A 24,195-nucleotide genomic window follows, 5' to 3' on the forward strand; every position below is an offset into this window, starting at 1 on the left:
GAGCAAAAGAGATTTTAAGGGTTGTTGCACTGGCGAAGGTACAGAGGAGTTTTAACAGGATTTTGCACTAGTGAGGATTTAGAGGAGATGTATCAGGATGTTGCACTAGAGAGGGTACATAGGAGATTTTCCAGGATGTTGCACTGGAGAAGGTACAAAGGAGATTTACCAGGATGTTCCTCTAAAGAGTGTACAGAGGAGATTTACCATGAAGTTATCTAGGGAGTGTACAGAGGAGATGTACCAGGATGTTCCACTAGAGAAGTTCAGCGGAGATTTACCAGGATGTTGCACAGGAGATGGTACAGAGTTGATTTACCATGATATTGCACTGGAGCAGATAGAGAGGTAATTTACCCGATTGTTGCACTAGAGTGTGTACAGAGGAGATTTATCTGAATGTTGCATTAGAGAGGGTGCAGAACGGATCTTCCTGGATGTTGCACTGCAGAGGGTACAGAAGAGATTTAGAATAATGTTGCACTGGAAGGGGTACTGAGGAGATTTAACAGTATGTTGCACTGTTGAATGTACAGAGGAGATTTACGATGATGTTGTACTGGATAGCGTACATAGGATATTTAACAGGATAATGCACTAGAGAAGGTGCAGTATCGATTTACCAGGATGTTGCACTGCAGAGGGTGAAGATGAGATTTACAAGGATGTTACACTGGAGAGGTTGCGGAGGAGTTTGAGAAGGATGTTGAACTGGCGAAAGTACAGAGGAGATTTAACAGGATGTTGCACTAGAGAAGATTTAGAGGAGACTTATCAGGATGTTGAACTGGAGAGTACAGAGGAAATTTTCCAGGATGTTCTTCTAGATAGGTTGAAATGGAGATTTACCAGGATGTTGCACTGGAGAAAGTACAGAGGAGATTTGCCAGGATGTTGCAATAGAGAGCGTACAGAGGAGATTTACTAGCATGTTGCACTAGAGATGGTACAGAGAAGATTTACCAGGATGTTCCACTAGAGAGAATACAGATAAGATTTACCAGGATGTTGCACTGGAGAGGGTACAGAGGAGATTTACCAGGATGTTGCACTTAGAGCGTGCATAGGAGATTTACCAGGTTATTGCGTTGCAGAGGGTACTAAGGTGTTTTACCTGGATGTTACACTAGAGAGGGTACAGAGGAGATTTACCAAGATGTTGCAATAGATCAGATACAGAGGAGATTTACTAGATTGTGGCCTTGGGAGGTTGCAGAGGAGATTCACCAGAATGTTCCACTAGGCAGCTAACAGCTGAAATTTTGGACTGGAGAGGGTACAGAGGAGTTTTTCCAGGATGTTGCTCTGGAGAGGATACAGAGGAGATTTACCAGGATGTTGCACTAGAGAGGATACAGCGGAGATTTACCATGTTATTGCGTTGCAGACGGTACTGAGGTGTTTTACCTGGATGTTACACTAGAGAGGGTACAGAGGAGATTTAGCAAGATGTTGCAATAGATAGGATACAGAGGAGATTTACTAAGTTGTGGCCTTGGGAGGTTGCAGAGGAGATTCACCAGAAAGATCCACTAGACAGGTAACAGATGAGATTTACCAGGATGTTGCACTAGAGAGGGTACAGAGGAGATTTACCAGTGTGTTGCACTGGAGAGGGTGCAGAGGAGATGTACCAGGTTGTTGCACTACAGTGGGTACAGATCCGATTTACCAGCATGTTGTACTGGAGAAGGTACAGAGGAGATTTACCTGGATGTTTACTACAGACGGTAAAGAGGATATTCAGCAGAATGTTACACTGTAGCGGTTAGAGAGGAGATTTAGCACGATGTGGCACTTCAACGAGTGCAGAGAAGATTTACAAGGATGATGCACTAGAGAGGGTAGAGAGGAGATTTGCCAGGATGTTGCACTGGAGAGCGTATAGAGGAGATTTACCAGGATATTTCACTGGAGAGGGTACAGCGGAGTTTTAACAGGATATTGCACTAGAGAGGGTAAAGAGGAGATTAACTAGGATGTTACACTGGAGTTTGTAGAGAGGCGATTTACCAGGATGTTGGACTGGAGAGCGTACAGAGGAGATTTGCCACGATGTTGCAATAGAGAGGGTACAGAGGAGATTTACCAGATTATTGCGCTGTAGATCATTATATGGAGTTGTACCAGGATGTTACACTAGAGAGAGTACAGAGGAGATTTACCGGGATGTTGCATTAGAGAGGGTACAGAGGAGATTTACCAGGATGTTGCACTAGAGGGGGTAGATAGCTGATTTACCACGATGTTGCACTGGAGAGGGTACAGAGGTGATTTACCCGGATGTTGTACCAGAGAGGGTACAGAGGATATTTAACAGGATATTTCACTAGAGAGGTTGCAATGGAGATTTACCGGAATGTTAGATTGCAGAGTATACAAAGGCGATTTAAAAGGATCTTGCACTAGAGAGGGTACAGAGGAGATTTACCAGAATGTTTCACTGGAGAGGGTACAGAGGAGATTTACAAGAAAGTTGCACTCGAGAGGGTAAAGAGGAGGTTTACCAGGATGTTGCACTGGAGAGGGTATAGTGGAGATTTTGATGACGTTAAACTGGAGAGGGTGCAAAGGATATTTAAAATGAGGTTGCACTGGTGAAGGTACAGAGGACATTAACAGGATGTTGCGCTAGAGATAATTCAGTAGAGATTTACTAGGTAGTTGCAAAGAAAGCTTACAGAGGAGATTCACCAAGATGTTGCACTAGACAAGGCAATGAGGAGATATACCAGGATGTTGTATTAGAGAAGTTACAGAGGAGATTTACCAGGAGGTTGCACTGGAAATTCTTCTGAGGAGAATTACCAGGATGTTGCACTGGAGAGGATACAGCAGAAATTCACCAGGATATTGCATTAGACAGAGTGCAGAGGAGGTTTACCAAGATTTTGCACCGGAGCGGATACCGAGGAGATTTACCAGGATGTTGCACTGGAGAGTGTAAATAGGAGATTAGCAAGATGTTGCACTAGACAGGGATCAGAACAGATTTACCAGGATGTTGCACTAGGGAGGGTACAGAGGAGAATTACCAGGATATTGCTCTAGGCAGGGTACAGCGGAGATTTTCCAGGATGTTGCAATTGTAAAGTTACAGTGGAGATTTACCTGGATGTTGCACTGGAGAGGGCACCGAGTAGATGTAGCACTGGCATTAGTAGAGAGAAGATTTACCAGGTTCTTGCACTAGAAATAGTACAGAGGAGATTTAGCAGGATGTTGCAATAAAGAGGGTGCAGAGGAGGTCTAACAGGATGTTGCACTGCAGAGGATACAGAGGAGATTTAGAAGAATGGTGCTCTAGAGGGGTACTGAGGAGAATTAACAGGATGTTGCACTGGAGATGGTACAGAGGACATTTACCAGAATGTTGTACTGGAGAGGATACAAAGGTTATTTAACAGGATATTGCACAAGTAATGTGCAGATGCGATTTGCCTGGATGTTGCGCTGCAGAATGTACAGAGGAGAGTTAGAAGGATGTTGCACTGGAGAGGATGCAAAGGAGATTTTAAAGGATGTTGCAATGGCGAAGGTACAGAGGAGATTTAACAGGAGGTTGCACTAGTGAGGATTTAGAATAAATTTATCAGGATGTTGCACTAGAGTGGGTAAAGAGGAGATTTTCCAGGATGTTCCTCTAGTGAGTGTACAGAGGAGATTTACCATGATGTTGCACTAGAGAAGTTACTATGTAGATTTAACCAGATGTTGCACTGGAGATGTACTGAGGTGAATTACCAGGATGTTGCACGGCAGCCTGTACTGAGGAGATTTACCAACATGTTGCACTGGACAGGATACAGAGAAGATTTGCCAGGATGTTTCACTGAGAGCGTGCAGAGATCTACCAGGATTTTGGACTGGAGAGTGTACAGAGGAGATTTACCTGGATGTTGCACTAGAAAGGGAAAGCGCAGCATTACCAGGATGTTGCACTACAGAGGGTATTGAGGAGATTTACAAGGATGTTGCACTAGCGAGGATACAGTCGAGATTTATCAGGATGTAGCACTGGAGAGCTTGCAGAGATGATTTTTAAGTATGTTTCACTAGACAGGGTACAGAGGATACTTACCAGGATTTTGCAGTAGATAGGTTACAGCGGAGATTAACCAGGATGTTGAACTGGAGAGGATACAGAGGAGATTCACCAGGATGTTACACAGGAGCGGGAACAGAGTAGATTTAACAGGTTGTTGCACTGCCGAGTATACAGAGGAGATTTACCAGGATGTTGCACTAGAGTGAATGCAGAGGAGATTTACCAGGATGTTGCAATGCAGAGTGTAGAGAGGAGCTTTACAAGAATGTTGCGCTAGACAGGGTACAGAGGATATTTAAAATGATGTTGAACTAGACAGGGTACAGAGGAGATTTACCAAGATGTTGCACTAGAGAAGGTTCTGAGGAGATTTACCACGATTTTGCACGGTAGAGGTTACTGAGGTGATTTACCAGGATGTTGCACTGGAACGGGTACAGAGTAGATTTACCAGGTTGTTGATCTAGCGAGGGTACAGAGGAGATTTACCAGGATGTTGCAATAGAGAGGGTGCAGATGAGATTAACCAGGATGTTGCACTGCTGAGGCTACAGAGAAGATTTTCAAGTATGTTGCACTAAATTGGGTACAGAGGATATTTAACAGGATGTTGCACTGCACAGGGTACAGAGGAGATTTACCAGCATGTTGCACTGGAGTGGGTACAGAGGATATTTAACAGGATATTGCACTAGCGAGGGTGCAGAAGAGCTTTACCAGGAAGTTACATTGCAGAGGGTACAGAAGAGATTTACCAGGTTATTGCGCTGTAGATGGTTATCGGGTGTTTTACGAGGATGTTACACTAGAGAGGGTACAGAGGAGATTCACCAGGATGTTGAACTAGAGACGGTAAAGATGAGAATTACAAAGATGTGGCCCTGGAGAAGGTTCAGAGGAGATTTAACAGGACATTGCACTAGCAAGAGTACAGAGGAGATTTAGCAGGATGTTGCAATAGAGAGGGTACAGAGAAGAAATACAAGGATGTTGAACTGGAGGGCATAAAGAGGAGATCTACCATGATATTGTACTGTAGAGGGTACACAGGAGATTTGCAGTGTGTTACACTATGGATGGTAGCGACGAGATTTAGAAGGATGTTGAATTGCCGAGGATACCGAGGAGATTTAACAGAATGTTGCAGTGGAGAAGGTGCTGAGGAGATCTATCAGGATGTTCCACTGGAGTGATTACAGAGAAGATTTACCAGGATGTTTCACTAGAGTGGATACAGAGGAAATTTTCAAGGATGTTGCACTGGAGAGGGTGCAGAGGAGATTTACCAGGATGTTGCACTGGAGAGTTTGCCGAGGAGATTTACCAGGATGTTGGACTGGAGAGGTACAGATAACATTTCCCACGATGATACACTGGGGAGAGTACAGAGAAGATCTACCAGGATGTTCCACCGCAGAGGGTACAGTCGAGAAATACCACATTATTCCGCTGTTGATGATTTTGAGGAGTTTTACTTGGATGCTGAACTAGAGAGGGTACAGAGGAAATATACCAGGATTAGTGCCTGGGAGGGCACAGAGTAGATTCACCAGAATGTTGCACTAGACTGGCTACAGAGGAGATTTACAAGGATGTAGCATTAGAGAGGGTGCAGAGGAGATTTACCAAAATGTTGCTCTGTACATTTACCAGGATGTTGCACTACGTCTAGGTAGTGAGCTGATTTACCATGATGTAGCACTGGAGAGGGTACAGAGGAGATCTACCAGGATGTTGCACTGGAGAGCGTGCCGAGGAGATTTCTAGGATGTTGGACTGGAGAGGGTACAGAGAACATTTCCCACGATGATACACTGGGGAGGGTACAGAGGAGAGGGTACAGTCGAGATTTACCAGATTATTCCGCTGTTGATGGATATGAGGAGTTTTACTAGAATGCTAAACTAGGGAGAGTAGAGAGGAGATTTACCAGGATGAGGCCCTGTGAGGGCACAGAGTAGATTTACCAGGATGTTGCACTACATTTAGGTAGTGAGCTGATTTACCACGCTATCGCACTGGAGAGGGTATAGAGGAGATTTACTCGGAGGTTGTACTGGAGACGGTACAGAGGATATTTAACAGGATATTTCACTAGAGAGGGTGCGATGGAGATTTAACAGGATGTTATATTACAGAGTGTACAAAGGAGATTTACATGGATGTTGCACTGGAGAGGATTTAGAGGAGATTTATCAGGATGTTGCACTAGAGAGGGTACAGCGAGATTTTCCAGGATGTTCCTCTAGAGAGTGTACAGACGAGATTTACCAGGATGTTGCACAAGAGAGAGTACAGAGGAGATTTACCAAGATGTTGTACTACATTTAGGTAGTGAGCTGATTTACCACTATGTCGCACTGAAGAGGGTACAGAGTAGATTTACTCGGATGTTGTACTGGAGACGGAACAGAGGATATTTAACAGGATATTTCACTAGAAAGGGTGCAATGGGGAATTACCAGGATGTTGCACTGGAGAGGGTACAGAGGAGATTTACCAGGATGTTGCAATAGAGAGGGTACAGATGAGATTTACCAGGATGTTCCTCTAGAGAGTGAACAGATGAGATTTACCAGGATGTTGCACTAGAGAGGGAACAGAGGAGATTTACCAGGATGATCCTCTATAGAGGTTAGAGAGAAGATTTACAAGGTTGTTGCACTGGAGAGAGTACTGAGGAGATCTTCCAGGATGTTGCACTAGACACGGTATGAAGGAGACTTACCAGGTTATTGCGCTGTAGAATTTATAGAGGAGTTTTAACTGGATGTTATGCTAGAGCTGGTAATGAGGAGATTCACCAGGATGTTGCAATAGATAAGATACAGAGGAGATTTACTATGATATGGCCCTTGGAGGGAACAGAGGAGATTCACCAGAATGTTCCACTAGACAGTGTACAGAGATTTACCAGAATGTTGCCCTAGAGAGGGTATAGAGGAACTTTACCAGGATATTGCACTGGAGAGGGTACAGAGGAGACTTACCAGGATATTGCCCTTGCGAGGGTACAGAGGATATTGAACACGATATTGAACTAGAGAAGATGCAGATGCGATTTACGAGGATGTTGCACTGCGGAGGGTATAGAGGAGATTTACAAGGTGTTATGCTGGAGAGGGTGCGAAGGAGATTTAGAAGGATGTTGCACTTGCGTAGATAAAGATGTGATTTAACAGGATGTTGCACTACGTTTATGTAGTAGGCTGATTTACCACGATGTAGCACTGGAGAGGGTTCAGAGGAGAAATACCAGGATGTTGCCATTTGTTTAGGTACTGAGCTGATTTACCACGATACAGCACTTGAGAGGGTACAGAGGAGATTTACCCGGATGTTGTATTGGAGACGGTACAGAGGATATTTAACAGGATATTTCACTAGAGATGGTGCAATGGAGATTTACCAGGATTTTAGATTGCAGAGTGTACAAAGGAGATTTACATGGATGTTGCACTGGAGAGGGTACAGAGTACATTTACCAGGATGTTTCACTAGAGAGGGTACAGGAAAGTTATACCAGGATATTGCACTGGAGAGTGTACAGAGGAGATTTACCAGGACGTTGCTCTAGAGATGGTACAGAGGAGATTTACCAGAATGTTGGAGTAGAAAGTGTGCAGAGGAGATTTACCAGGATGTTGCACTAGAGAGGATACAGAAAAGTTTTACAAGGATGTTGCACTGGAGAGGGTAAAGAGGAGATTTACCAGGATGTTGCGCTGCAGAAGGTACTGTGGAGATTTTCCAGGATGTTGCACTAGACATGGTACAATGGAGATTTACCAGGTTATTGCGCTTAGAGTTTATAGAGGAGTATTAGCAGGAGGTTACGCTAGTGAGGTTAATGAGGAGATTTACCAGGATTTTGCAATAGATAGGATAAAGAGGAGATTTACTATGATGTTGCACTAGAAATGTTACAGAGCACATTTATCCGGATGTTCCACTAGAGAGGATACAGAGAAGATTTACCAGGATGTTGCACTGGAGAGGGTACAGAGGAGATTTACCCGGATGTTGCACTAGAGAGGGTACAGAGGAGATTTACCAGAATGTGGCACTGGGAGGGCACAGCGTAGATTCACCAGAATATTGCATTAGACTGGGTACAGAGGAGAATTGCCAGGATGTAGCACTAGAGAGGGTGCAGAGGAGATTTACCAGGATGTTGCACTGTAGAGGTTACAGAGGAGATTTACCAGGATGTTGCAGTAGATTTAAGTAGTGAAGTGATTCACCACAATGTAGCTCTGGAGAGAGTACAGAGGAGATTTACCCAGATGCTGTACTGGAGAGTGTACAGAGGATATTTAACAGGTTATTTAACAAGAGAGGGAGCAATGGAGATTTACCAGGATGTTAGATTGCAGAGTGTACAAAGGAGACTTACATGCATGTTGCACTGGAGAGGGTGCAAAGGAGATTTTAAAGGATGTTGCACTGGCGAAGGTGCAGAGGAGATTTAACAGGATGTTGCACTAGCGAGGATTTAGAGGAGATTTATCAGGATGTTGCACTAGAGAGAGTACAGAGAAGATTTTCCAGGATGTTCCTCTAGAGAGTGTACAGAGGAGATTTACGAGGATGTTGCACTAGAGAGGGTACGGAGGGAATTTACGAGAATGTTCCATTACCGAAGATACAGAGAAGATTTAACAGGATATTGCAGGAGAGAGGGTACAGAGGTGATTTAAAAGGATGTTGTACCGAGAACGTGCAGAGATTTACCAGAATGTTGGACCGGAAAGTATACAGAGGGTATTTACCAGGATTTTGCGCTGGAGAGGGTACAGAGAACATTTACCAGGATGTTCCTCTAGAGAGTGTACAGAGGAGATTTACCAGGATGTTGCACTAGAGAAGGTACAGAGGAGATTTTCCAGGATGTTGCACTAGACAGGGTACAAAGGAGACTTACCACGACACTGCGCTGTAATGTTTATAGAGGGGTATTACCATGATGTTATACTTGAGAGTGTAAAGAGGAGGTTCACAAGGATATTGCAATAGATAGGTACAGAGGAGATTTACTATGATGTGGCCCTGGGAGGGTACAGAGGAGATTCACCAGAATGTTCCACTAGACAGTGTACAGAGATTCACCAGAATGTTGCCCTAGATAAGATATAGAGGAAATTTTCCAGGATATTGAACTGGGGAGGGTACAGAGGAGATTTACCAGGATGTTGCAAGGCGAGGGTACAGAGGACATTGAACAGGATATTGAACTAGATAAGATGCAGATGCGATTTACCAGGATGTTGCACTGCAGAGGGTACAGAGGAGATTTAAAAGGATGTTACACAACGAGTGGGTACTAAGGAGATTTAGAAGGATGTTGCACTAGCGAAGGTTCAGAGGAGATTTACCAGGATTTTCCACTAGTGAGGATAGAGAGAAGATCTACCAGGATGTTGCACTGAAGAGCGTGCAGAGGAGATTTAACAAGATGTTGCACCGAGAGCGTGCAGATATTTACCATTATGTTGGACTGGAGATGTGTACAGAGGAGATTTACCATTATGTTGGACTGGAGAGGGTACAGAGGAGATTTACCAGGATGTTGAACTAGACTGGGTACAGAGGAGATTTACGAGGATGTAGCACTAGAGAGGGTGCAGAGGAGATTTACCAGGATGTTGCACTGTAGAGGGCAGAGAGGAGATTTACCAGGATGTTGCACTAGAGTGTGTAGAGAGCTGATTTACCACGATGTTGCACTAGAGATTGTACAGAGGAGATTTACCCGAATGTTGAACTGGGGAGGGTACAGCGGATATGTAACAGGATATTTGACTAGACCGGGTGCAATGGAGATTTACCAGGATGTTAGATTGCAGAGTGTACAGAGGAGATTTACGAGGATGTTGCACTAGAGAGTGTACAGAGGAGATTTACGAGAATGTTCCACTAGCGAGGATACCGAGAAGATTTACCAGGATATTGCACGAGAGAGTTACAGAGTAGATTTACTAAGATGTTGCAGCGAGAGCCTGCAGAGATTTACCAGAATGTTGGACTGGAAAGTGTACAGATGAGATTTACCAGGATGTTGCACTGGAGAGGGTAGACAGGAGATTTACCAGGATGTTGCACTAGAGAGGTTACAGAGGAGATTTACCAGGATGTTTCTCTAGAGAGTGTACAGAGGAGATTTACCAGGATGTTGCAATAGAGAGGGTAGAGAGGAAATTTACCAGGATGTTCCTCTACAGAGTGTACAGAGGAGATTTACCAGGATGTTGCACTGGAGAGGGTACTGAGGAGATTTTCCAGGATGTTGCAGTAGACAGTGTACAAAGGTGACTTACCAGGTTACTGCACTGTAGAGTTTATAAAGGGATATTACCATGATGTTAAGCTTGAGAGTGTAAACAGGTGGTTCACAAGGATGTTACAATAGATGGGATACAGAGGAGATTTACTATGATGTGGCCCTGGCAGGGTACTTAGGAGATTCACCAGAATATTCCACTAGACAGTGTACAGAGATTTACCAGAATGTTGACCTAGATAAAATATTAGGGAAATTGTCAAGGATATTGCATTGGAGAGGGTACAGAGGAGATTTATCAGGATGTTGCAAGGCGAGGGTACAGAGGATATTGAACAGGATATTGAACTAGATAAGATGCAGATGCGATTTACCAGGATGTTGCACTGCAGCGGGTACAGAGGAGATTTACAAGGATGTTCCACTAGAGAGGATAGAGAGAAGATTAACCAGGAAGTTGCAATGAAGTGTGTACAGAGGAGAGTTACCAGGATGTTGCACCGAGAGCGTGCAGAGATTTACCATTATGTTGGACTGGAGATGTGTACAGAGGAGATTTACCAGAATGTTGCACTGGAGAGGGTACAGAGGAGATTTAACAGGATGTTGCACCGAGAGCGTGCAGAGGAGATTTAACAGGATGATGGACTGGAGAGGGTACAGAGTAGATTTACTAGGATGTTGCACTGGGGAGCATACAGAGGAGATTTACCAGGATGTTGAACTAGACTGAGTACAGAGTAGATTTACGAGGATGTAGCACTAGAGAGGGTGCAGAGGAGATTTACCAGGATGTTGCACTGTAGAGGGCACAGAGGAGATTTACCAGGATGTTTCACTAGAGAGTGTAGAGAGCTGATTTACCACGATGTTGCACTAGAGTGTGTACAGAGGAGATTTACCCGAATGTTGAACTGGAGAGGGTACAGCGGATATGTAACAGGATATTTGACTAGAGCGGGTGCAATGGAGATTTACCAGGATGTTAGATTGCAGAGTGTACAGAGGAGATTTACGAGGATGTTGCACTAGAGAATGTACAGAGGAGATTTACGAGAATGATCCACTAGCGAGGATACAGAGAAGATTTACCAGGATATTGCACGAGAGAGGTTACAGAGTAGATTTTCCAAGATGTTGCAGCGAGAGCGTGCAGAGATTTACCAGAATGTTGGACTGGAAAGTGTACAGAGGAGATTTACCAGGATGTTGCACTGGAGAGGGTAGACAGGAGATTTACCAGGATGTTGCACTAGAGAGGGTACAGAGGAGATTTACCAGGATGTTTCTCTAGAGTGTACAGAGGAGATTTACCAGGATGTTGCAATAGAGAGGGTAGAGAGGAGATTTACCAGGATGTTCCTCTACAGAGTGTACAGAGGAGATTTACCAGGATGTTGCACTGGAGAGGGTACTGAGGAGATTTTCCAGGATGTTGCAGTAGACAGTGTACAAAGATGACTTACCAGGTTACTGCACTGTAGAGTTTATAGAGGTGTATTACCATGATGTTAAGCTTGAGAGTGTAAAGAGGAGGTTCACAAGGATGTTGCAATAGATAGGATACAGAGGAGATTTACTATGATGTGGCCCAGGGAGGGTACTGAGGAAATTCACCAGAATATTCCACTAGACAGTGTACAGAGATTTACCAGAATGTTGCCCTAGATAAATAATAGAGGAAATTGTCCAGGATATAGCATTGGAGAGGGTACAGAGGAGATTTATCAGGATGTTGCAAGGCGAGGGTACACAGGATATTGAACAGGATATTGAACTAGATAAGATGCAGATGCGATTTACCAGGATGTTGCACTGCAGAGGGTACAGAGGAGATTTAAAAGGATGTTACACAGCGAGAGGGTACTAAGGAGATTTAGAAGGATGTTGCACTAGCGAAGGTTCAGAGGAGATTTACCAGGATTTTCCACTAGTGAGGATAGAGAGAAAATCTACCAGGATGTTGCACTGAAGAGCGTGCAGAGGAGATTTAACAAGATGTTGCACCGAGAGCGTGCAGATATTTACCATTATGTTGGACTGGAGATGTGTATAGAGGAGATTTACCATTATGTTGGACTGGAGAGGGTACAGAGGAGATTTACCAGGATGTAGCGCTATAGATGGTGCAGAGGAGATTTACAAGGATGTTCCACTAGAGAGGATAGAGAGAAGATTAACCAGGAAGTTGCACTGAAGTGTGTACAGAGGAGATTTACCAGGATGTTGCACAGAGAGCGTGCAGTGATTTACCATTATGTTGGACTGGAGATGTGTACAGAGGAGATTTACCAGAATGTTGCACTGGAGAGGGTACAGAGGAGATTTAACAGGATGTTGCACCGAGAGCGTTCAGAGGAGATTTAGCAAGATGATGGACTGGTGAGGGTACAGAATAGATTTACTAGGATGTTGCACTGGAGAGCATACAGAGGAGATTTACCATGATGTTGCACTAGACTGGGTATAGAGGAGATTTACGAGGATGTAGCGCTAGAGATGGTGCAGAGGCGATTTACCAGGATGTTGAACTGTAGAGGGCACAGAGGAGATTTACCAGGATGTTGCACTAGAGAGTGTAGAGATCTGATTTACCACGATGTTGCACTAGAGTGGGTACAGAGGAGATTTACCTGAATGTTGAACTGGAAAGGGTACAGCGGATATGTAACAGGATATTTCACTAGAGATGGTGCAATGGAGATTTACCAGGATGTTAGATTGCAGAGTGTACAAAGGAGATTTACATGGATATTGCACTGGATAGGGAGCAAAAGAGATTTTAAAGGATGTTGCACTGGCGAAGGTACAGAGGAGATTTAACAGGATGTTGAACGAGTGAGGATTTAGAGGAGATTTATCAGGATGTTGCACTAGAGAGTGTACAGAGGAGATTTTCCAGTATGTTCCTCTAGACAGTGTACAGAGGAAATTTACCAGGATGTTGCACTAGGGAGTGTACAGAGGAGATTTACCAGGATGTTCCACTAGAGAAGATAGAGGGAAGATTAACCAGGATGATGCACTGGAGAGGGTACAGAGGAGATTTACCAGGATGTTCCTCTAGAGAGTGTACAGAGGAGATTTACCAGGATGTTGCACTAGAGAGGGTTCGGAGGAGATTTACCAGGATGTTCCTCTAGAGAGTGTACAGAGGAGATTTACCAGGATGTTGCACTAGAGAGGGTTCGGAGGAGATTTACAAGGATGTTCCACTAGTGAGAATAGAGAGAAGATCTACCAGGATGTTGCACTGGAGAGTGTGCAGAGGAGATTTACCAAGATGTTGCACCGAGAGCGTGCAGATATTTACCATTATGTTTGACTGGAGATGTGTACAGAGGAGATTTACCATTATGTTGCTCTGGAAAGGGTACAGAGGAGATTTACCAGGATGTTGCACCGAGAGTGTGCAGAGGAGATTTAGCAGGATGTTGGACTGGAGAGGGTACAGAGTAGATTTACCAGGATGTTGCAGTGGAGAGCATACAGAGGAGATTTACCAGGATGTTGAACTAGACTGGGTACAGAGGAGATTTACGAGGATGTAGCACTAGAGATGGTGCAGAGGAGATTTACCATGATGTTGCACTGTAGACGGCACAGAGAAGATTTACCAGGAAGTAGCACTAGAGAGTGTAGAGAGCTGATTTACCACGATGTTGCACTAGAGAGGGTACAGAGGAGATTTACCTGAATGTTGAACTGGAAAGGGTACAGCGGATATGTAACAGGATATTTCACTAGTGATGGTGCAATGGAGATTTACCAGGATGTTAGATTGCAGAGTGTACAAAGGAGATTTACATGGATATTGCACTGGAGAGGGAGCAAAAGAGCTTTTAAAGGATGTTGCACTGGCGAAGGTACAGAGGAGATTTAACAGGATGTTGCACTAGTGAGGATTTAGAGGAGATTTATCAGGATGTTGCACTAGAGAGTGTACAGAGCAGATTTTCCAGTATGTTCCTCTAGACAGTGTACAGAGGACATTTACCAGGATGTTGCACTAGGGAGTGTACAGAGGAGATTTACCAGGATGTTCCACTAGAGAAGATAGATGGAAGATTTACCAGGATGATGCACTGGAGAGGGTACAGAGCAGATTTACCAGGATGTTCCTCTAGAGAGTGTACAGAGGAGATTTACCAGGATGTTGCAGTAGAGAGGGTTCGGAGGAGATTTACCAGGATGTTCCTCTAGAGAGTGTACAGAGGAGATTTACCAGGATGTTGCACTAGAGAGGGTTCGGTGGAGATTTACCAGGATGTTCCACTAGTGAGGATAGAGAGAAGATCTACCAGGATGTTGCACTGGAGAGTGTGCAGAGGAGATTTACCAAGATGTTGCACCGAGAGCGTGCAGATATTTACCATTATGTTTGACTGGAGATGTGTACAGAGGAGATTTACCATTATGTTGCTCTGGAAAGGGAACAGAGGAGATTTACCAGGATGTTGCACCGAGAGCGTGCAGAGGAGATTTAGCAGGATGTTGGACTGGAGAGGGTACAGAGTAGATTTACCAGGATGTTGCAGTGGAGAGCATACAGAGGAGATTTACCAGGATGTTGCACTAGACTGGGTACAGAGGAGATTTACGAGGATGTAGCACTAGAGATGGTGCAGAGGAGATTTACCATGATGTTGCACTGTAGACGGCACAGAGAAGATTTACCAGGAAGTTGCACTAGAGAGTGTAGAGAGCTGATTTACCACGATGTTGCACTAGAGAGGATACAAAGGAGATTTACCCGAATGTTGAACTGGAGAGGGTACAGCGGATATGTAACAGGATATTACACTAGCGCGGGTGCAATGGAGATTTACCAGGATGTTAGATTGAAGAGTGTACAAAGGAGATTAACATGGATGTTGCATTGGAGAGGTGCAAAAGAGATTTTAAAGGATGTTGCACTGGCGAAGGTACAGAGGAGATTCAAAAGGATGTTGCACTAGTGAGGATTTAGAGGAGATTTATCAGGATGTTGCACTAGAGAGGGTATAGACGAGATTTTCCAGGATGTTCCTCTAGAGAGTGTATAGAGGAGATTTACGAGGATGTTGTACTAGAGAGGGTACAGAGGAGATTTACGAGTATGTTCCACTAGCGAGGATACAGAGAAGATTTACCAGGATATTGCACGAGAGAGGGTACAGAGGAGATTTACCACGATGTTACACCGAGAGCGTGCAGAGATTTACCAGAATGTTGGAGTAGACAATCTGCAGAGGAGATTACCAGGATGTTGCACTGGAGAGGGTAAAGAGGAGATTTGCCAGGATGTTGCACTAGAGAGGGTACAGAGGAGATTTACCTGGAGGATCCTCTTCAGAGTGTACAGAGGAGATTTACCAGGATGTAGAACTGGAGAGGTTACTGAGGAGGTTTTCCAGGATGTTGCACTAGACAGTGTACAAAGAAGACTTACCAGGTTACTGCGCTGTAGAATTTATAGAGGGGTATTACCATGATGTTACGCTAGAGAGGGTAAAGAGGAGGTTCACAAGGATGTTGCAATAGATAGGATACATAGGATATTTACTATGATGTGGCCCTGGGAGTGTACAGAGGAGATTCACCAGAATGTTCCACTAGATAGTTTACAGAGATTTACCAGAATGTTGCCCTGGATAAGATAGAGAGGAAATTTTCCAGGATATTGCACTGGAGAGGGTACAGAGCAGAATTATCAGGATGTTGCAAGGCGAGGGTACAAAGGATATTGAACAGGATATTGAACTAGATAAGATGCAGATGCGATTTACCAGGATGTTGTACTGCAGAGGGTACAGAGGAGATTTACAAGGATGTTACACTGGAGAGGGTGCGAAGGAGATTTAGAAGGATGTTGCACTGGCGAAGGTACAGAGGAGATTTACCAGGATGTTCCACTAGAGACGATAGAGAGAAGCTTTACCAGGATTCTTGCACTGGAGAGAGTACAGAGGAGATTTACCAGGATGTTGCACCGAGAGTGTGCAGAGATTTACCATTATGTTTACTGGAGATGTGTACAGAGGACATTTACCAGGATGTTGCACTGGAGAGGGTACAGAGGAGATTTACCAAGATGTTGCACCGAGAGCGTGCAGAGGAGATTTAACAGGATGTTGGACTGGAGACGGTACAGAGTAGATTTACCAGGATGTTGCACTGGAGAGCATACAGAAGAGATTTACCAGGATGTTGAACTAGACTGGGTACAGAGGAGATTTACGAGGATGTAGCACTAGAGAGGGTGCAGAAGAGATTTACCAGGATGTTGCACTGTAGAGGGCACAGAGGAGATTTACCAGGATGTTGCACTAGAGAGTGTAGAGAGCTGATTTACCACGATGTTTCACTAGAGAGTGTACAGAGGAGATTTACTCGAATGTTGAACTGGAGAGGGTACAGTGGATATGTAACAGGATATTTGACTAGAGCGGGTGCAATGGAGATTTACCAGGATGTTAGATTGCAGAATGTACAGAGGAGATTTACGAGGATGTTGCACTAGAGAGTGTACAGAGGAGATTTACGAGAATGTTCCACTAGCGAGGATACAGAGAATATTTACCAGGATATTGCACGAGAGAGGTTACAGAATAGATTTACCAGGATGTTGCAGCGAGAGCGTGCAGAGATTTACCAGAATGTTGGACTGTAAAGTGTACAGAGGAGATTTACCAGGATGTTGCACTGGAGAGGGCACAGAGGAGATTTACCAGGATGTTTCACTAGAGAATGTAGAGAGCTGATTTACCACGATGTTGCACTAGAGAGTGTACAGTGGAGATTTACCCGAATGTTGAACTGGAGAGGGTACAGCGGATATGTAACAGGATATTTGACTAGAGCGGGTGCAATGGAGATTTACCAGGATGTTAGATTGCAGAGTGTACAGAGGAGATTTACGAGGATGTTGCACTAGAGAGTGTACAGAGGAGATTTACGAGAATGTTCCACTAGCGAGGATACAGAGAAGATTTACCAGGATATTGCACGAGAGAGGTTACAGAGTAGAATTTCCAAGATGTTGCAGCGAGAGCGTGCAGAGATTTACCAGAATGTTGGACTGGAAAGTGTACAGAGGAGATTTACCAGGATGTTGCACTGGAGAGGGTAGACAGGAGATTTACCAGGATGTTGCACTAGAGAGGGTACAGAGGAGATTTACCAGGATGTTTCTCTAGAGAGTGTACAGAGGAGATTTACCAGGATGTTGCAATAGAGAGGGTAGAGAGGAGATTTACCAGGATGTTCCTCTACAGAGTGTAGAGAGGAGATTTACCAGGATGTTGAACTGGAGAGGGTACTGAGGAGATTTTCCAGGATGTTGCAGTAGACAGTGTACAAAGGTGACTTACCAGGATATTGCACTGTAGAGTTTATAGAGGTGTATTACCATGATGTTAAGCTTGAGAGTGTAAAGAGGAGGTTCACAAGGATGTTGCAGTAGATAGGATACAGCTGAGATTTACTATGATGTGGCCCTGGGAGGGTACTGAGGAGATTCACCAGAATATTCCACTAGACAGTGTACAGAGATTTACCAGAATGTTGCCCTAGATAAAATATAGAGGAAATTGTCCAGGATATAGCATTGGAGAGGGTACAGAGGAGATTTATCAGGATGTTGAAAGGCGAGGGTACAGAGGATATTGAACAGGATATTGAACTAGATAAGATGCAGATGCGATTTACCAGGATGTTGCACTGCAGAGGGTACAGAGGAGATTTACAAGGATGTTCCACTAGAGAGGATAGAGAGAAGATTAACCAGGAAGTTGCACTGAAGTGTGTACAGAGGAGAGTTACCAGGATGTTGCACCGAGAGCGTGCAGTGATTTACCATTATGTTGGACTGGAGATGTGTACAGAGGAGATTTACCAATATGTTGCACTGGATAGGGTACAGAGGAGATTTAACAGGATGTTGCACCGAGTGCGTGCAGAGGAGATTTAGCAGGATGATGGACTGGAGAGGGTACAGAGTAGATTTACTAGGATGTTGCAATGGAGAGCATACAGAGGAGATTTACCATGATGTTGCACTAGACTGGGTACAGAGGAGATTTACGAAATGTAGCGCTAGAGATGGTGCAGAGGCGATTTACCAGGATGTTGAACTGTAGAGGGCACGGAGGAGATTTACCAGGATGTTGCACTAGAGAATGTAGAGATCTGATTTACCACGATGTTGCACTAGAGAGGGCACAGAGGAGATTTGACTGAATGTTGAACTGGAAAGGGTACAGCGGATATGTAACAGGATATTTCACTAGAGATGGTGCAATGGAGATTTACCAGGATGTTAGATTGCAGAGTGTACAAAGGAGATTTACATGGATATTGCACTGGAGAGGGAGCAAAAGAGATTTTAAAGGATGTTGCACTGGCGAAGTTACAGAGGAGATTTAACAGGATGTTGCACTAGTGAGGATTTAGAGGAGATTTATCAGGATGTTGCACTAGAGAGTGTACAGAGGAGATTTTCCAGTATGTTCCTCTAGACAGTGTACAGAGGACATTTACCAGGATGTTGCACTAGGGAGTGTACAGAGGAGATTTACCAGGATGTTCCACTAGAGAAGATAGAGGGAAGATTTACAAGAATGATGCACTGGAGAGGGTATTGAGGAGATTTACCAGGATGTTCCTCTAGAGAGTGTACAGAGGAGATTTACCAGGATGTTCCACTAGAGAGGGTTCGGAGGAGATTTACCAGGATGTTCCTCTAGAGAGTGTACAGAGGAAATTTACCAGGATGTTGCACTAGATAGGGTTCGGAGGAGATTTACAAGGATGTTCCACTAGTGAGGATAGATAGAAGATCTACCAGGATGTTGCACTGGAGAGTGTGCAGAGGAGATTTACCAAGATGTTGCACCGAGTGCGTGCAGATATTTAACATTATGTTTGACTGGAGATGTGTACAGAGGAGATTTACCATTATGTTGCTCTGGAAAGGGTACAGAGGAGATTTACCAGGATGCTGCACCGAAAGCGTGCAGAGGAGATTTAGCAGGATGTTGGACTGGAGAGGGTACAGAGTAGATTTACCAGGATGTTGCAGTGGAGAGCATACAGAGGAGATTTACCAGGATGTTGCACTAGACTGGGTACAGAGGAGATTTACGAGGATGTAGCACTAGAGATGGTGCAGAGGAGATTTACCATGATGTTGAACTGTAGACGGCACAGAGAAGTAGCACTAGTGAGTGTAGAGAGCTGATTTACCACGATGTTGCACTAGAGAGGGTACATAGGGTACAGAGGAGATTTACCTGAATGTTGAACTGGAAATGGTACAGCGGATATGTCACAGGATATTTCACTAGTGATGGTGCAATGGAGATTTACCAGGATGTTAGATTGCAGAGTGTACAAAGGAGATTTACATGGATATTGCACTGGAGAGGGAGCAAAAGAGCTTTTAAAGGATGTTGCACTGGCGAAGGTACAGAGGAGATTTAACAGGATGTTGCACTAGTGAGGATTTAGAGGAGATTTATCAGGATGTTGCACTAGAGAGTGTACAGAGGAGATTTTCCAGTATGTTCCTCTAGACAGTGTACAGAAGACATTTACCAGGATGTTGCACTAGGCAGTGTACAGAGGAGATTTACCAGGATGTTCCACTAGAGAAGATAGAGGGAAGATTTACCAGGATGATGCACTGGAGAGGGTACAGAGGAGATTTACCAGGATGTTCCTCTAGAGAGTGTACAGAGGAGATTTACCAGGATGTTGCACTAGAGAGGGTTCGGAGGTGATTTACCAGGATGTTCCTCTAGAGAGTGTACAGAGGAGATTTACCAGGATGTTGCACTAGAGAGGGTTCGGAGGAGATTTACCAGGATGTTCCTCTAGAGAGTGTACAGAGGAGATTTACCAGGATGTTGCACTAGAGAGGGTTCGGAGGAGATTTACCAGGATGTTCCACTAGAGCGGATACAGAGAAGGTTTAAAAGGATGTTGCACTGGAGAGGGTACAGAGGAGAATTACCTGAATGTTGCACTGGAGGGTACATTGGAGATTTTCCAGGATGTTGCACTTTACAGGGTACAAGGAGACTTACCAGTTTATTACGCTGTAGAGTTTATAGAGGAGTTTTACCAAGATGAAAGGCTAGAGTGGGTAAAGAGGAGATTCACCAGGATGTTGCAATAGATAGTATACAGAGGAGATTTACTATGATGTGGCCCTGGGAGGGTACAGAGGTGATTCACTAGAATGTTCCACTAGACAATGTACAGAGATTTACCAGAATGTTGACCTAGCGAGTGTATAGAGGAAATTTACCAGGATATTGCACTGGAGAGGGTACAGAGGAGATTTAAAATGATGTTACACAACGAGAAGGTACTAAGGAGATTTAGAAGGATGTTGCACTGACGAAGGTTCAGAGGAGATTTACAAGGATGTTCCACTAGTGAGGATAGAGAGAAGATCTACCAGGATGTTGCACTGGAGAGTGTGCAGAGGAGATTTACCAAGATGTTGCACCGAGAGCGTGCAGAGGAGATTTAGCAGGATGTTGGACTGGAGAGGGTACAGTGTAGATTTACCAGGATGTTGCAGTGGAGAGCATACAGAGGAGATTTACCAGGATGTTGCACTAGACTGGGTACAGAGGAGATTTACCTGAATGTTGAACTGGAAAGGGTACAGCGGATATGTAACAGGATATTTCACTAGTGATGGTGCAATGGAGATTTACCAGGATGTTAGATTGCAGAGTGTACAAAGGAGATTTACATGGATATTGAACTGGAGAGGGAGCAAAAGAGCTTTTAAAGGATGTTGCACTGGCGAAGGTACAGAGGAGATTTAACAGGATGTTGCACTAGTGAGGATTTAGAGGAGATTTATCAGGATGTTGCACTAGAGAGTGTACAGAGGAGATTTTCCAGTATGTTCCTCTAGACAGTGTACAGAGGAGATTTACCAGGATGTTGCACTAGAGAAGATAGAGGGAAGATTTACCAGGATGATGCACTGGAGAGGGTACAGAGGAGATTTACCAGGATGTTCCTTTAGAGAGTGTACAGAGGAGATTTACCAGGATGTTGCACTAGAGAGGGTTCGGAGGAGATTTACCAGGATGTTCCTCTAGAGAGTGTACAGAGGAGATTTACCAGGATGTTGCACTAGAGAGGGTTCGGAGGAGATTTACCAGGATGTTCCACTAGTGAGGATAGAGAGAAGATCTACCAGGATGTTGCACTGGAGAGTGTGCAGAGGAGATTTACCAAGATGTTGCACCGAGAGCGTGCAGATATTTACCATTATGTTTGACTGGAGATGTGTACAGAGGAGATTTACCATTATGTTGCTCTGGAAAGGGTACAGAGGAGATTTACCAGGATGTTGCACCGAGAGCGTGCAGAGGAGATTTAGCAGGATGTTGGACTGGAGAGGGTACAGAGTAGATTTACCAGGATGTTGCAGTGGAGAGCGTACAGAGGAGATTTACCAGGATGTTGCACTAGACTGGGTACAGAGGAGATTTACGAGGATGTAGCACTAGAGATGGTGCAGAGGAGATTTACCATGATGTTGCACTGTAGACGGCACAGAGAAGATTTACCAGGAAGTTGCACTAGAGGGTGTAGAGAGCTGATTTACCAGGATGTTGCACTAGAGAGGATACAAAGGAGATTTACCCCAATGTTGAACTGGAGAGGGTACAGCGGATATGTAACAGGATATTACACTAGCGCGGGTGCAATGGAGATTTACAAGGATGTTAGATTGAAGAGTGTACAAAGGATATTAACATGGATGTTGCATTGGAGAGGGTGCAAAAGAGATTTTAAAGGATGTTGCACTGGCGAAGGTACAGAGGAGATTCAAAAGGATGTTGCACTAGTGAGGATTTAGAGGAGATTTATCAGGATGTTGCACTAGAGAGGGTATAGAGGAGATTTTCCAGGATGTTCCTTTAGAGACTGTATAGAGGAGATTTACGAGGATGTTGTACTAGAGAGGGTACAGAGGAGATTTACGAGAATGTTCCACTAGCGAGGATACAGAGAAGATTTACCAGGATATTGCACGAGAGAGGGTACAGATGAGATTTACCACGATGTTACACTAGAGAAGATAGAGGGAAGATTTACCAGGATGATGCACTGGAGAGGGTACAGAGGAGATTTACCAGGATGTTCCTCTAGAGAGTGTACAGAGGAGATTTACCAGGATGTTGCACTAGAGAGGATCGGAGGAGATTTACCAGGATGTTCCTCTAGAGAGTGTACAGAGGAGATTTACCAGGATGTTGCACTAGAGAGGGTTCGGAGGAGATTTACCAGGATGTTCCACTAGTGAGGATAGAGAGAAGATCTACCAGGATGTTGCACTGGAGAGTGTGCAGAGGAGATTTACCAAGATGTTGCACCGAGAGCGTGCAGATATTTACCATTATGTTTGACTGGAGATGTGTACAGAGGAGATTTACCAATATGTTGCTCTGGAAAGGGTACAGAGGAGATTTACCAGGATGTTGCACCGAGAGCGTGCAGAGGAGATTTAGCAGGATGTTGGACTGGAGAGGGTACAGAGTAGATTTACCAGGATGTTGCAGTGGAGAGCATACAGAGGAGATTTACCAGGATGTTGCACTAGACTGGGTACAGAGGAGATTTACGAGGATGTAGCACTAGAGATGGTGCAGAGGAGATTTACCATGATGTTGCACTGTAGACGGCACAGAGAAGATTTACCAGGAAGTTGCACTAGAGAGTGTAGAGAGCTGATTTACCACGATGTTGCACTAGAGAGGATACAAAGGAGATTTACCCGAATGTTGAACTGGAAAGGGTACAGCGGATATGTAACAGGATATTTCACTAGTGATGGTGCAATGGAGATTTACCAGGATGTTAGATTGCAGAGTGTACAAAGGAGATTTACATGGATATTGAACTGGAGAGGGAGCAAAAGAGCTTTTAAAGGATGTTGCACTGGCGAAGGTACAGAGGAGATTTAACAGGATGTTGCACTAGTGAGGAGTTAGAGGAGATTTATCAGGATGTTGCACTAGAGAGTGTACAGAGGAGATTTTCCAGTATGTTCCTCTAGACAGTGTACAGAGGACATTTACCAGGATGTTGCACTAGGGAGTGTACAGAGGAGATTTACCAGGATGTTGCACTAGAGAAGATAGAGGCAAGATTTACCAGGATGATGCACTGGAGAGGGTACAGAGGAGATTTACCAGGATGTTCCTCTAGAGAGTGTACAGAGGAGATTTACCAGGATGTTGCACTAGAGAGGGTTCGGAGGAGATTTACCAGGATGTTCCTCTAGAGAGTGTACAGAGGAGATTTACCAGGATGTTGCACTAGAGAGGGTTCGGAGGAGATTTACCAGGATGTTCCACTAGTGAGGATAGAGAGAAGATCTACCAGGATGTTGCACTGGCGAGTGTGCAGAGGAGATTTACCAAGATGTTGCACCGAGAGCGTGCAGATATTTACCATTATGTTTGACTGGAGATGTGTACAGAGGAGATTTACCATTATGTTGCTCTGGAAAGGGTACAGAGGAGATTTACCAGGATGTTGCACCGAGAGCGTGCAGAGGAGATTTAGCAGGATGTTGGACTGGAGAGGGTACAGAGTAGATTTACCAGGATGTTGCAGTGGAGAGCATACAGAGGAGATTTACCAGGATGTTGCACTAGACTGGGTACAGAGGAGATTTACGAGGATGTAGCACTAGAGATGGTGCAGAGGAGATTTACCATGATGTTGCACTGTAGACGGCACAGAGAAGATTTACCAGGAAGTTGCACTAGAGGGTGTAGAGAGCTGGTTTACCACGATGTTGCACTAGAGAGGATACAAAGGAGATTTACCCGAATGTTGAACTGGA

The sequence above is a fragment of the Pristiophorus japonicus genome, chromosome Y (genome assembly GCF_044704955.1).
Source record: "Pristiophorus japonicus isolate sPriJap1 chromosome Y, sPriJap1.hap1, whole genome shotgun sequence".
Taxonomy (NCBI): Eukaryota; Metazoa; Chordata; class Chondrichthyes; family Pristiophoridae; genus Pristiophorus; species Pristiophorus japonicus.